We start from the raw sequence: 14,909 nt of genomic DNA, 5'->3' as shown, positions 1-14,909 counted from the left end.
CTATAGGACACAGCAGAACTGCCCCATAGGGTTTCCAGGGAGCAGCTGCTGGATTCGAACTGCCAACCTTTTGGCTAGCAGTCAAGCTCTTCCATATCTTAAATCTCAAGGAGTATATTGCGTAGTTTGCTATTGATAGACATCCCACGGTGATTATACAACACAGTGGACCAAAATATTTAGAAAAATAAATTTGGCTCTATTTACCTTCATTTTATTTATTCCCTTAATTTTTGTTTTCTTTCTTTAGGAACTTGATAAGCTATCATAGACATTACAAGTCTGGTAGAAAACAGAGACCACAATTTAATGAAAGATAAACGACCACACAAACATTAATAATTATCTTGGGATATGCACATGTAGAGAAACCCTGGTGGCATAGTAGTTAAGTAGTATGGCTGCTAACCAAAAGGTCAGCAGTTCAAATCCACCAGGCACTCCTTGGAAACTCTATGGGGTAGCTCTACTCTGTCCTATAGGGTCGCTATGAGTCGAAATCGCCTCAATCGCAACGGGTCTGATTTTTTTTTGTTTATGCATGTGTAGGTGTACGTGTGGGTGCGTGTATGTGTATACGTGTGTGTGTATTATCATATGATCTTCAAGGAAATTACCCTCCCCTCCCATTGCCACAACTTTAGTTCAGACCACTTGGCTTTCTCGACTCAACTGCTGTAACAGATTCCTACTGACCTGCCTGTCTTCCCTTTTGTCTCCACTCCAAACATTTTCTCTGTTACAGTTAAAATCCCTGGGCTGTGCAAATGGTTAACTTACTTGGCTGCAAACCATAAGGTTGGAGGTTTGAGTTCTCCTAGGGGTGCCTTGGAAGAAAGGACTGGTGATCTACTTCTAAAAAAGACAGTCGCTGAAAACCCTATGGGGCTCAGTTCTACTCTGACACACATGTGGTCTCCATGAGTCAGAATAGGCTCAATGACGACTTTTTTTTTTTTTAAAGCCATATCACACACCTGCACATTACTTATGCCATGGAAATCCACTTATTTTGGTCTTATTTATATATATATTTTGAAAAAATAAACCATTAATCTTATAATGGCAAAACCAGATGGTAAGCTATTAGTAACATTATCAATTAATGAAATGTACAAATAAGCAAACACCAAAGAACTTAATAATGAAAGTGTTAATCTACAACTTCCTTGAACAGTGCCTATAAAAATTTTCTCCAAGTTTTGCTACCAAAAACATTATGGGAGAAATAACATGGTGTTACAATAAGAAAGAGTATAAAATGTTATAGCCCTATATTTTAGAGTGTCTTGGGTTGTAAAATGGTACAAGGAATTCTCAAGCCTTTTTACTGCTATATACTAGGAGTTCTATTTACTGAAATCTTTAATAGGTAAAAAAGAAGTTAGTTTCATTTTTGGTATGATGTTTGTATGATTCTATCTGGTATTTGTACTTCAGATTTATAAATAGAACAAATGAATTAGAAAAGGAACTGTATTTGATTTCTTATTAGATTTGCTTACCAGAATTTTGCAGTATTTCACCTACCCTTCAGGTTTAGCAATGTGTTATTTTCGTCTTTTGGATCCCATTGTTGCGTTTACATTTATTTCTACATAGTAGATATTACTATATATTTGTGGAATTAGGTTGAAGCCAACGATATAAGGGATCCATGTAAAAAAAATTTTAAATATTTTACAGTGATTTGCAGCATTTTGTTTTTACATTGAGCAACATATTTAGAAAAATTAACTATATGACCCATGAATATAAATATGGGAAAGTCTAATCTCCAATGACGTACAAATTTAGAGTATGCTTTTTTTTTTAGTTCACACCATGAGTTCTGGAGTCTGATGTCCCTGGTTCTAATCTCAGTTCTGACACTTATTAGGCAGGTTTCTTGTAGCACAAAATAAGAGAAATGAAAATATCCAATCTATAGGTTTGGTCTGAAAAGAAATACAATAATAAATGTAAAATATTTAAAACAGGACCTGGCACTTAGTAAAAAAAAAAAAAAAGTGAGTACTTATAAATGCTTGCTGTGTTAGATACACTTCATTTACCCCTTTCTTTCTCAGCCTGTTTAAGGCAACCTTTCTAAAAACAAAAATAATATCATAAAATTACTCTTCAGCACATAGTATAGTTGTCAGTGAGCAGGGGTCCTTATTTACCTCGGTTTAAATATCAGAAAGTTTGAAGCCCAAACTTGGAGACATAGAATAAGTCACTAAAATTTTACAGACTCCCAAGTATAAATCTGAGGAAATAATAGCTATTTTGCCTAATTTAAATAGTTGCTATTAAGTGGAATTTTTAATTCTAAACCATTAAATAAATAAAAGGGACACAAAATATATTCTTGTCTGTGCCACTTTGTACTTTAGCGACTTATGATTTAAAATGGCTATCAGAGATCACAGGATATTGAAAATATGGAAGACAAAAGCCAGAAAAGTGGAAAATTAATTCTTGAAAATAATGTTTGTCCAGATTGTTAGAGCAAGTTCATTTTCTCCCCGAGGCAGATATTTTGAAGGTTGTACTGGCTTCATTTCCAAGAGGGAAGAGTAAAGAACAGGAAGTTAATCATATCTGCTCATGTTTCATATACCTTAGGAGAATCTCAATAAATATTAATTGGTGGGGATGGTATTGCAAGAATTGCACTTTGTGGAATTGATTCATAGAAGTCAGTTCTAGGCAGTTGTACCAATAGGATTGGTTGTTCCCTGCATATTTTATTTAATTCTCTCTTCATAAGATCATGTCAAAGTAAAGATGTTTGATTGGGACCCTGAGCATTTTTCTTCTTCTTTTTTTTTTTCCTTTTTTGGTCTCCCTATATTGGGAGACTGAAAAAAAAAATATATATATATATATGGAGATCAGAAAAACAAACATTGCTTGTCTCTTCCACCTGTCTCTCAGTTTGTCATACTGTAGGGGATTGTGTGTTGCTGTGATGCTGGAAGCTATGACACCAGTATTCAAACACCAGCAGGGTCACCCATAGTGGACAGGTTTCAGCTGAGCTTAAAGGCTAAGACTGGGAAGAAGGACCTCGTGATCTACTTCTGAAAAAAATTAGCCAGTGAAAACCTCATGAATAGCAGTGGAACATTGTCTGATATAGTACCAGAAGATGTGCCCATCAAGTTGGAAGGCACTCGAAAGACGACTAGGGAAGAGCTACCTTCTCAAAGTGAATTGACCTTAGTGATGTGGATGGAGCCAAGCTTTTGGGACCTTCATTTGCTGATATGGCACAAGTCAAAATGAGAAGAAAACACTGCAAACATCGATTATCAATCAGAACATGGAATGTATGAAGTATGAATCTAGGAAAATTGGAAATCATCAAAAATGAAATGGAATACATAAACATCCATATCCTAGGCATTGTTGGTTTATTGAGCTGAAATGGACTGGTATTGGCCATTTTGAATAGGACAATTACATGGTCTACTGTGCTGGGAATGACAAATTGAAGAGAAATGGCATTCACTGTCAAAAAGAATATTTCATCATTTCTTCCATTCACTTTAGCTACTCTACATTGAAGAGCTTTTCAGAGTTTTCTTTTTTTTCACATCCATTTTGATCTTTTCTTTCTTTTCTGTCTTTTTAAGGACCTCTTGCTTTCTTCATGTCTATCCTGAAGTGCAATGCTGTCAGCAATAGAATAATATCCATATGCCTAAAAGGAAGACCACTTAATATGACTACTATTCAAATTTACACACCAACTACTAAGGCCAAAGATGGAGATTTTTACCTACTTCTGTAGTCTGAAATTGATCAAATATGGAATCAGGATGCATTGATAATTACCAGTGATAGGAATGCAAAAATTGGAAACAAAGAGGAAGGATCAGTAGTTGGAAATAGTGACAGAAATGACGCTGGAGATCCTGTGATATAATTTTGCAAGACCAACAGCTTCTTCACTGCAAATACTTTTTTTCAACAACATAAATGGCAACTATACATGTGGACCTCACCAGATGGAATACACAAATCAAATGAACTACATCTGCAGAAACAGATGAGGGAAAAACTCAATATCATCCATCAGAACAAGGCCAGGAGTCTGTTTCAGAACAGACCATCAATTGCTTATATGCAAGTTCAAGTTGAAGCTGCAGACTATTGGAACAAGTCCATGGAGCCAAAGTATGAAATTGAGTATATCACACCTGATTTGGAGGCCATCTTGAGAACAGATTTGACTCACTGAACACTAATGATCAAAGACTAGACAAGTTGTGGAATAATATCAAGGACACCACACATGAAGAAAGCAAGAGGTCCTTAAAAAGACAAAAAAGAAAGAAAAAATCAAAATGTATGTCAAAAAAAAAAAAAACTCTGAAACACTGTTCAGTGTAGACTAGCTAAAGTGAATGGAAGAGATGATGAAATAAAAGAGCTGAACAGTAAATTTCAAAGTGTGGCTCAAGAAGACAAACTAAAGTATTATAATGACATGTACAAAGACCTGGAGTTAGAAAACTAAAAGGGAAGAACATACTTGGCATTTCTCAAGCTGAAAGAACTGAAGAAAAAATTCACACCTCGAGTTGCAATAGTGAAGAATTCTATGGCCAAAATACTGAACAACACAGGAAGCACCAAAAGAAGATGGCAGGAATACACATAGTCACTGTACTGAAAATAATTGGTCAATGTTCAATCATTTTGGGAGGTAGCATATGATAAAGAACCGATGATACTGAAGGAAGAAGTCCAAGAAGCACTGAAGGCATTGGTGAAAAACAAGGCTCCAAGAATTGATGGAACACCAATTGAGATATTTCAACAAATGGATACAGTGCTGGAAGTGTTCACTCATCTATGAGAAGAAATTTGGAAGACAACTACCTGGCCAACTGGCTGGGAGACATCCATATTTATGCCTATTCCAAAGAAAGGTGATCCAAACGAAAGCAGAAATTATCAAACAATATCAGTAATATCACGTGCAAGTAAAATAATGTTGGAGATCATTCAAAAACTGTTGCAGCAGAACACCAACAGAGAACTGCCAGAGATTTAAGCCAGGTTCAGAGGAGGACGTGGAACAAGGGATATCATTGCTGATGTCATTTGGACCGTGGCTGAAAGCAGAGAATAACAGAAAGTTGTTTACCTGTGTTTTATTGACTATGCAAAGGTATTGGACTGCGGGGATCATAAAAAAGTATGGATAACATTGCGAAGAACGGGAATTCTGGAACACTTAGTTGTGCTCATGAGGAAACAGGACACAGATCAAGAGGCAGCTTTTGGAACAGAACAAGTGAATACTGCTTGGTTTAAAGTCAGGAAATGTGTGCACTGGGGTTGTATCCTTTGGTCATATTTATTCAATCTGTATGCTGAGCAAATAATACAAGAAACTTGACTATAAGGAGAAGAATGTAACAAAGATTGGAGGAAGACTTATTAACAACCTTCATTATGTAGGTGACACAACCTTACTTGCTGAAAGTGAAGAGGACTTGAAACACTTACCGATGAAGATCAAAGACCACAGCCTTCAGAATGGATTACACCTCAACATAAAGAAAACAAAAATCCTCACAACTGGGCCAATAAACAACATCATAATAAATGGAGAAAAGATTGAAATTGTCAAGGATTTCGTTTTACTCAAATCCAAAATCAACACCGTGGAAGCAGCAGGCAAGAAATCAAATGATGTATTGGGCAAATCTGCTGCAAAAGTCCTCTTTAAAGTGTTAAAAAGCAAAGATGTCACTTTAAGGAATAAGATGATCCTGACCTAAGCCATGGTGTTTTAAATACGCATGCGAAAGCTGGACAACGAATAAGGAAGATCAAAGATTGAGGCCTTTGAGTTGTGGTGTTGGGGAAAAATACAGTATTAACTGCCAGAAGAATGAACAAATCTCTGTTGGAAAAAGTACAGCCAGAATCCTTCATCTCATATGCTTTGGACACGTTATTAGGAGGAAGCTGTCCCTGGAGAAGGACATCATTCTTGGTAAAATGGAGTCCAGCAAAAAAGAGGAACACCTTCAAGGAGAAGGGTTGACACAGTGGCTGCAACAATGGGCTCAAGCATAACAATATCATGAGGATGGTGCAGGACCTTGCAGTGTTTCACTGTTTTTTAAATAGGGTTGCTGTGAGTCAGAACTGACTCAATTGCACGTAACAACAACGTATTAATTGTCTACACAGGGTACAATTAAACAATAATTCCATCAGAGTGGAGATCTCAAACCCAGTATCACGAAGTTGACTTCAGACTCATAGGGACCCATTAGGACCGAGTAGAACTGTCTACCCCATAAGGCCTCCAAGGTTGTAAATCTTTGTGGAAACAGATTGCCAATCTTTCAGTTAGCATCCGAATGCTTAACCACTGCACCGCCAAGGTTTCTTAGGGGTAGAGATATAACCCTAGTTATTAGATCAGCTTTGAAACATGTTCTGTCTTTATAGTTAGCCCTTGGAATTTCTTACTTGGAGGTGTGGAAGATCAGAGAAGAAGGGACCTAAGCTAACGACTTTTCTTCATAATGTCATTTATCATTTGCAGAAATTCAAGATTAAGGTGGTGGTTCTGAGAAGCCCATTTCCTGGAACAGCATGTTAATGTCAGAACTGAAGTATACCTGCACTGGACATATTCAGCTTCTAGAGAGTACCTGGCCCACGGGCTGATCTGAGCTTTCATTAAAAAAATAAAACAGCCTGAATCCTTGGAACCTCATCTCAGTCCTATGTGTATCGGAGCCAAATATCTGGAAAAAACTGTTGCCTTTGTCTGGTGCCTGATTATTCCATGTGTCTGCCTCCCAGGCTCATAAAAAGAGGAGAGCTCTTTCGTTTGGAAAAATAGTACCTCAGTAGATTTCTTTTAAACACCTTGTTTATTATAAGAGTTTATATTCCTGAGGTGAAGCCAAGATGGTAGAACAGACAGATGCTTCCAGCTAGACCTCTTTACAAAAAAGACCTGAAAAAACAAGTGAAACAAGTACATTTATGACGAGCTAGGACCCCTGAGCATCAAAGGCAACCTTAGAAAACAAAATGAGGGGCAGGAGGAAGAAGAGATGGTTCAGAAGTGGTGAGGAATTACCAGACCTGAATCGTGGGGAGCCGTAGGACACCACTCCAGGAGCGATAGCGGCAGGCTGGTACTAGTGGTCAGCCACAGTTTCCTCAGGAAGAAGCAGCCAGCCGCACACCCTACTCACACCTCTGGAACCAGAGAAGAACTGTGCTCTCGGCAAAAGCTAAGTACTTACGTACATTTTACCGTGTCCCCCCACTCCCAAGCTTGCCTCAGTGGCTGACTTCCCTGGGTCTGAGATAGGCTCTGTTGAGCGCCTAGAGCCATCCTCCCAGCCTTGGGGGAAAAGATAATTTGCCAGCCCCACTAATCGGGGGGGGCTCAGGGCAGAAGTGGCTCCGGTTCAGGCATACATGGTCCATGGACTTCGAGTACCTTTCCTCTCTGCATGGACCTGTGTGGGCCTATTTCAGGAGAAGAGGCCCTTGTTGGCAGGCTACAACTGTTTCAGCTGTGCGGCAGAGAGGTGGGTGTTTGATGTTTCACATTGCTTCACCTATAAAACAGGGTCCTCACCTATCCACATCAGGGGCCTAAGGACTGGTAGCTCCACTCAGGTGACCCAGCCACCTGTGATGAGGTCCAAAGATAACTGGTACCTCCCAGTCCTTACAACCAAAAACATTCAGCGTCCATGGTCTGTCTGCAGAGCCCACCCACCTGTACGCACTAGGGAACAGGGAGATTCTTTCCTCAGAGACACATGGGGGATGATTCTCAGCCACCGGCCTTGTTCAGAGTGTGATCTCCTGCTGCAACCAGATACTGGTTCCTACAACAATCGCCCCTGCCCCTCTAAGACTGTACGACAGAGCCCGTACCACACACTTGATGATTAGTTACCTAGACACCTGAGCTGAATTCATACAAGAAAAGTGAATGGACTCCTAGACTGATATACTTGATAATAGCTGTAGCTATCTGAGGACAGGATATTAGAGCTCCAAAGACAAAAATAATCAAGCTAGCTCACTCAAGCAACCCATTTGGGCATATCAAAACAAAAGAAAGCAAGAAGCTACGACACAGTATGCAAATAAAATAAACCAATACAATAACCTATAGATGCTTGGAGACAACAGTCGATATCAAGTCACATAAAGAAACAGATTATGATCACCTCAACAAGCTCTCAAAACAAAGAATCCAGGCATCTTCTAGATGAAAGCGCCTTCCTGGAATTACCAAAGGCAGAATACAAAAGATACAGAATTCTTCAAGACATTTAGGAAGGAAATGAGGCAATACACAGAACAAGCCAAGGAACACACAGATAAAGAAATTAAAAAGATTATTCAGGAACATAATGAAAAATTTAATAAGCTGAAAAAGTCCATAGACAGGCTGCAATCAGAAATTCAGAAGTTTCACAATAAAATTACTAAAGTGGACAACTCACTAGAAAGTCAGAGAAGCAGATTTGAACAAGTGGAAGGCAGAATTTCTGAACTAGAAGATAAAGCATTTGGCAGTAATATATTTGAAGAAAAATCAGATAAAAGCATTTTTTTAAAAAGCAGAAACCTTAAGAATCATGTGGGACCTTATCAAGAGAAATACCCTATGAGTGATGGAGAACCAGAACAGGGAGGGATAAAAGAAAATACAGAGAGAATTGTTGATGATATCTTGGCAGAAAACTTCCCTGATATGAAAAATGAGAAGATATCTACCCAAGTTGCTTATCCAACTCCACATAAAGTAGATTTTAAAACAAAGTCATCAAGACATATTATAATCAAACTTGCCAAAAGCAAAGATAAAGAGAGAAGTTTAAGAGCAGCTAGGAATAAATGAAAAGTCACCTACAAAGGAGAGCCAGTAAGAATAAGCTCGGACTACTGGGAAGAAACCATGCAGGCAAGAAGGCAATGGGATGACTTATATAAAAAATTGAAGGAAAAAAATTGCCAGCCAAGATATATATACAGAAAAACTGTCTCTCAAATATGAAGGCAAAATTAGGACATTTCCAGATAAACAGAAGTTTAGGGAATTTGTAAAAACCAAAAAAAAAAAAAACTACAAGAAATACTAAAGGGGGTTCTTTGGTTAGAAAATCAATAATATCAGGTATCAACCCAAGACTAAAAACACTGGGAGGAGCGAGCAGAAGTCAACCCAGACAGAGAAATTAAAAAAAAAAAATCAAGAATAATATAAAAAAAAACACTCAAAACAGGGTAATAGTGATGTTATCATGTAAAAGAAGACAACATTAAAACAATAAAGAGGGCATAAGAAATGTAGTCATAGATCTTCTATATGGAGAGGAACTTATGGAGATACAAAGAAATAAAAGCTATGTTTAAATTTTGAAAAACAGGGTAAATGATAAGGTAAGCACAAGGGATACAAACTATCCTACACATCCAATAAAATACAAGAAAAAAATAGAGATTTAGCAGAAACAAAATCAACAACAACGAATATGGGGAAAAGGACAATATAGAAACATAATCTACTCAGCACATAAAATTAAGTGGGAAAAAGAAACTGCCACCAAAACACTAAAAAAGACATCAAAATGATACCATTGAATTCATACCTATCCATAATTAAGCAACATGTAAACAGAATAAATGCACCACAAAAAAGACAGACAGTGGCAGAATGGATTAGCGAACAGGATTTATCTATATGCTGTCTGCAAGAGACACACCTTAGATTTAGAGACACAAACAAACTAAAACTCCTAGGATGGAAAAAAACATATCATGCAAACAACAATTAAAATAAAAAAGCAGGAGTGGCAATATTAATTTCTGACAAAATGGACTTTAAAGTTAAATCCAACAGAAAGGATAAAGAAGGACACTACATAATGATTAAATGGACAATATACCAAGAAAATATAACCATATTAAATATTTATGCACCCAATGACAGGGCTGCAATATACATAAAACAAACTATCAGCATTGAAAAATGAGATAGACAGCTCCAGAATAATAATATGAGACTTCCACATACCACTTTCGGTGAAGGACAGGACTTCCAGAAAGAAGCTCAATAAAGACACAGAAGATCTAAATGCTGCAATAAACCAACTTGACCTCATAGATATATACAGAACACACCACCCAACAGCAACGAAGTATACATTCTTTTCTAGTGCACATGGAACAGTCTCTAGAAGAGACCACATATGAGGTCATAAAACAAGCCTTAGCAGAATCCAAAACACTGAAATATTACAAAGCATCTTCTCTGACCATAAGGCCATAAAAATAAAAATCAATAAGAGAAAAAGCAGGGAAAAGAAATCAAACACTTGGAAACTAAACAATACCCTGCTCAAAAAACACAGCACTATAGAAGACATTACGATTGGAATAAAGAAATTCATAGAATTCAATGAGAATGAAAACACTTCCTATCAGAACCTTTGGTACCCAGCGAAAGCAGTGCTCAGAGGTCAAGTTGTATCAATAAATGCACGCATACAAAGAGAAGAAAGGGCCAAAATCAGAGAATTATCCCTACTACTTGAACGAATAGAAAGAGAGCAACAAAAGAAACCCACAGGCACCAGAAGAAAAAAAAAAGAATAAAAATTACAGAAGAGCTAAATGAGATAGAAAACAGAAAAACAATTGAAAGAATTAACAAGACCAAAATCTGGTTCTTTGAAAAGGTCAACAAAATTGATAAACCATTGGCCAAACTGTCAAAAGAGAAACAGGAGAGGAAGCAAATAACCTGAATAAGAAATGAGATGGACGATATTGCAAATGAAATTAAAAGAATCATATCAGATTACTATGAAAAATTCCATTCTAACAAATTTCAAAACCTAGAAGAAATGGATGAATTCCTAGAAACACGCTACCTACCTAAACTACAACAAACAGAGGTAGAACAACTAAGTAGACCCGTAACAAACAAAAAGATCAAAAATGTAATAAAAAATCTCCCAACCAAAGAAGCTCTGGCCCTGATGGCAACACTGGAGAGTTCAACCAAACTTTCAGAGAAGAGTTAACACCACTACTACTAAAGGTATTTCAGAGCATAGAAAAGGATGGAATACCCCCAAACTCATTCTATGAAGCCACCATATCTCTGATAGCAAACCAGGTAATGTACCACAAAAAAAGAAAATTACAGATCTATATCCCTCATGAATGTAGACACAAAAATCCTCAACAAAATTCTAGCCAATAGAATTCAACAACATATCTAAAAAAAAAATTCAACATGACCAAGTGGGATTCATACCAGCTATGTAGGGATGTTTCAACATTAGAAAAATAATCAATGTAATCTGTCATATAAATAAAATAAAAGAAAAGAATCACATGATTTTATCAATTGATACAGAAAAGACATTTGAAAAATTTCAATACCCACTCATGATAAAAACTCTCAGCAAAATAGGAATAGAAGGAAAATTCCTCAACATAATAAAGGGCTTTGATACAAAGCCAACAGCCAACATCATCGTATATGGAGAGAGCCTGAAAGCCTTCCTCGTGAGATTGGGAAGTAGACAAGGAAGCCCTTTATCACCGCTCTTATTCAACATTGTACTGGAGGTCCTAGCCAGAGCAATTAGGCTAGGTAAAGAAATAAAGGGCATCCAGACTGGCAAGGAAGATGTAAAAGTATCTCTATTTGCAGATGACATGATTTTATACACAGAAAACCCTAGGGAGTCCTCCAGAAAACTACTGAAACTAATAGAAGATTTGAGCAGAGCATCAGGATACAAGATAAACATACAAAAATTAGTTGGATTCCTCTACACCAACAAAAAGAACATCAAAGAGGAAATCACCAAATCAATGCTATTCATAGTAGCCCCCAAGAAGATAAAATACTTAGGAATAAATCTTACCAGAGATGTAAAAGACTTATAAAAAGAAAACAGGAAAACACTTTTGCAAGAAACCAAAACAGACCTACATAAGTGGAAAAACATACCTTGCTCGTGGATAAGAAGAATAACATTATTAAAACGTCTATTTTACCGAAAGTGATCTGTAGACTTCATGCAATTCCGATGAAATTCCAACTACATTTTTTAATGAGATGGAGAAAAAAATCACCAACTTCATATGGAAAGGCAAGAGGCCCAGATAAGTAAAGCATTACCGAAAAAGAATAGAAAGTGGGAGGCCTTACTCTACCTGATTTTAGAACCTATTATACCGCCACAGTAGTCAAAACAGCCTGGTACTGGTACAGCAACAGATACATAGACCAAGGGAACAGAATTGAGAATCCAGACGTAAATCCATCCACATATGAGCAGCTGATATTTGACAAAGGCCTCAAAACAGTTAAATGAGGAAAAGAGTTTTTTTTAACAAATGGTGCTGGCATAACTGGAAATCCATCTGCAAAAACAAAAATGAAACAAGACCCATACCTCACTCTGTGCACAAAAACTAACTCAAAATGGGTCAAAGACCTAAATATAAAATCTAAAATGATAAAGATCGTGGAAGGAAAAATAGGGTCAATGTTAGAAGCCCTAATACATGTGATAAACAGTATACAAAATATTACTAACAATACAGAAGAAAAACTAGATAACTGGGAGCTCCTAAAAATCAGACACCTATGCTCATCCAAAGACTTCACCAAAAGAGTAAAAAGATTACCCCCAGACTGGGAAAAAGTTTTTAGGTATGGCATTTCTGATCAGCTCCCTATCTCTAAAATCTACATGAAAGTCCAAAAACTCAACTACAAAAAGAGAAATAATCCAATTAAAAAACGGGCAAAGGATATGAACAGACACTTCAGTAAAGAAGACATTCAGGTAGCTAACAGATACATGAGGAAATGCTCATGATCATTAGCCATTAGAGAAATGCAAATCAAAACTACGATGAGATTTCATCTCACTCCAACAAGGCTGGCATTAATCCAAAAAACACAAAAAAAGAAATGTTGGACAGGCTGTGGACAGAATGGAACACTTATGTACTGCTGGTGAGAATGTAAAATGGTACAACCAATTCGGAAATCGATTTGGCCTTCCCTTAAAAAGCTAGAAATAGAACTACCACATGATCCAGCAATCCCACTCCTTGTAATATTACCTAGAGAAATAAGAGCCTTTACAGGAACAGATAAATGCACACCCATGTTCATTGCAGGATTGTTTATAATAGCAAAAAGATGGAAGCCACCAAGGTGCCCATCAACAGATGAGTGGATAAATAAATTAAGGTATATTCAAACAACGGAATTCTACGCATCGATGAAGAACAACTATGAATCTGTGAAACATTTCCTAACATGGAGGAATCTGGAAGGCATTATGCTGAGTGAAACTAATCAGTTGCAAAAGGACAAATACTGTATTCGTTGTTGTTGATTGTTGTTAATTTAAGATGATGTCCTATTGGTTTAGTGTGGGCCCTAAATCCCATGACTGGTGGTGTCATAAGAAGCCCAAGTGAAGATCCAGAGCCACACAGAGAGAATGCCACGTGAGGATGGAGGCAGAGACTGAAGTGATGCCTCGAAAAGCCAAGGATTATAGACAACCCTCAGAAGCTGAAAGAGACAAGGAAGGATCCTCCACTCAGAGCCTTCAGAGGGAGCATGTCCCTGTCAACACCTCAGTCTGGACTTCTAGACACCAGAATTGTAAGATAATCAATACCTGTTGTTTTAACCCTTTAGTAACTTGTGGGACATACAGCACCCACACATAGTTTATGATGCTAGGGTCTCTTGGGAAGCTGCTTTTCCAGTTATGGTACATGCTGCACACTGTTTAAGATTTTGGTTTCCTCATTCTCCCTTGATCCACGTGATGCATCTCAGATTGTCCCCTGCCAGCATTTAAGACCCCAGATACCACTCTCCAAAGTGGGATGCAGAATGTTTTCTTAATAGATTTTATTACACCAATTGACTTAGATGTCCCCTGAAACCATGGTTCCCAAACCCCCGCCCCTGCTGTGCTGGTCCTTGAAGCATTCAGCCCACTCAGGAAACTTCTTTGCTTTTGGTTTAGTCCAGTTGTGCTGACCTCACCTGTATTGTGTGTTGTCTTTCCCATCACCTAAAGTAGTTCTTATCTACTATCTAATTAGTGAATACCCCTCTTCTAGCCTCCCTCTGTCCCCCCTCTCATAACCATCAAAGAATATTTTCTTCTCTGTTTGAACTATTTCTCGAGTTCTTATAATAATGGTCTTTTGATTGTGTCCCTCTGGACTTTGAGGGTAGGATTATTGGGACATACATGTCCTTCTGCACCTTGGATGGATGCATATGTCCTGCTGGACTCTGGAGGAGGGTAGGATAGGCATGATGCATATGTGCCATTTATCTCTGGGACACAAATGTCTCTGTGGACTCATGTGAAGGGTTATTGGGACAATTATGCCACTACAGGACGCACCTGGATGCATTCCTGCATGTAATACCCTGTAAAAACAGTAACTTGCAGCACACACCTGTTTCTTCAGTTTCGAGCTATTATACAGGCCCTAGCCTTGCAGAAAAAAAAAGAAAGAAAACTTCGTCATTGAGTTGCTCTTGACTCATAGTGACCCTACAGGACAGAGTAAAACTGCCCCATAGGGTTTCCAAAGAGCAGCTGGTGGATTCACACTAGGCGGTTAGCAGCCAAAATCTTAAACAGTGTGCAACATGTACCATAATTGGAAAAGCAGCTTCCCAAGAGACCCTAGCATCATAAACTATGTGTGGGTGCTATATGTCCCACAAGTTACTAAAGGGTTAAAACAACAGATATTGATTATCTTACAATTCTGGTGTCTAGAAGTCCAGACTGAGGTGTTGGCAGGGACATGCTCCCTCTCAAGGCTCTAAGTGG

The sequence above is a fragment of the Loxodonta africana genome, chromosome 26, assembly GCF_030014295.1.
Source record: "Loxodonta africana isolate mLoxAfr1 chromosome 26, mLoxAfr1.hap2, whole genome shotgun sequence".
NCBI lineage: Eukaryota > Metazoa > Chordata > Mammalia > Proboscidea > Elephantidae > Loxodonta > Loxodonta africana.
Note: the sequence above shows the minus strand (reverse complement) of the source record.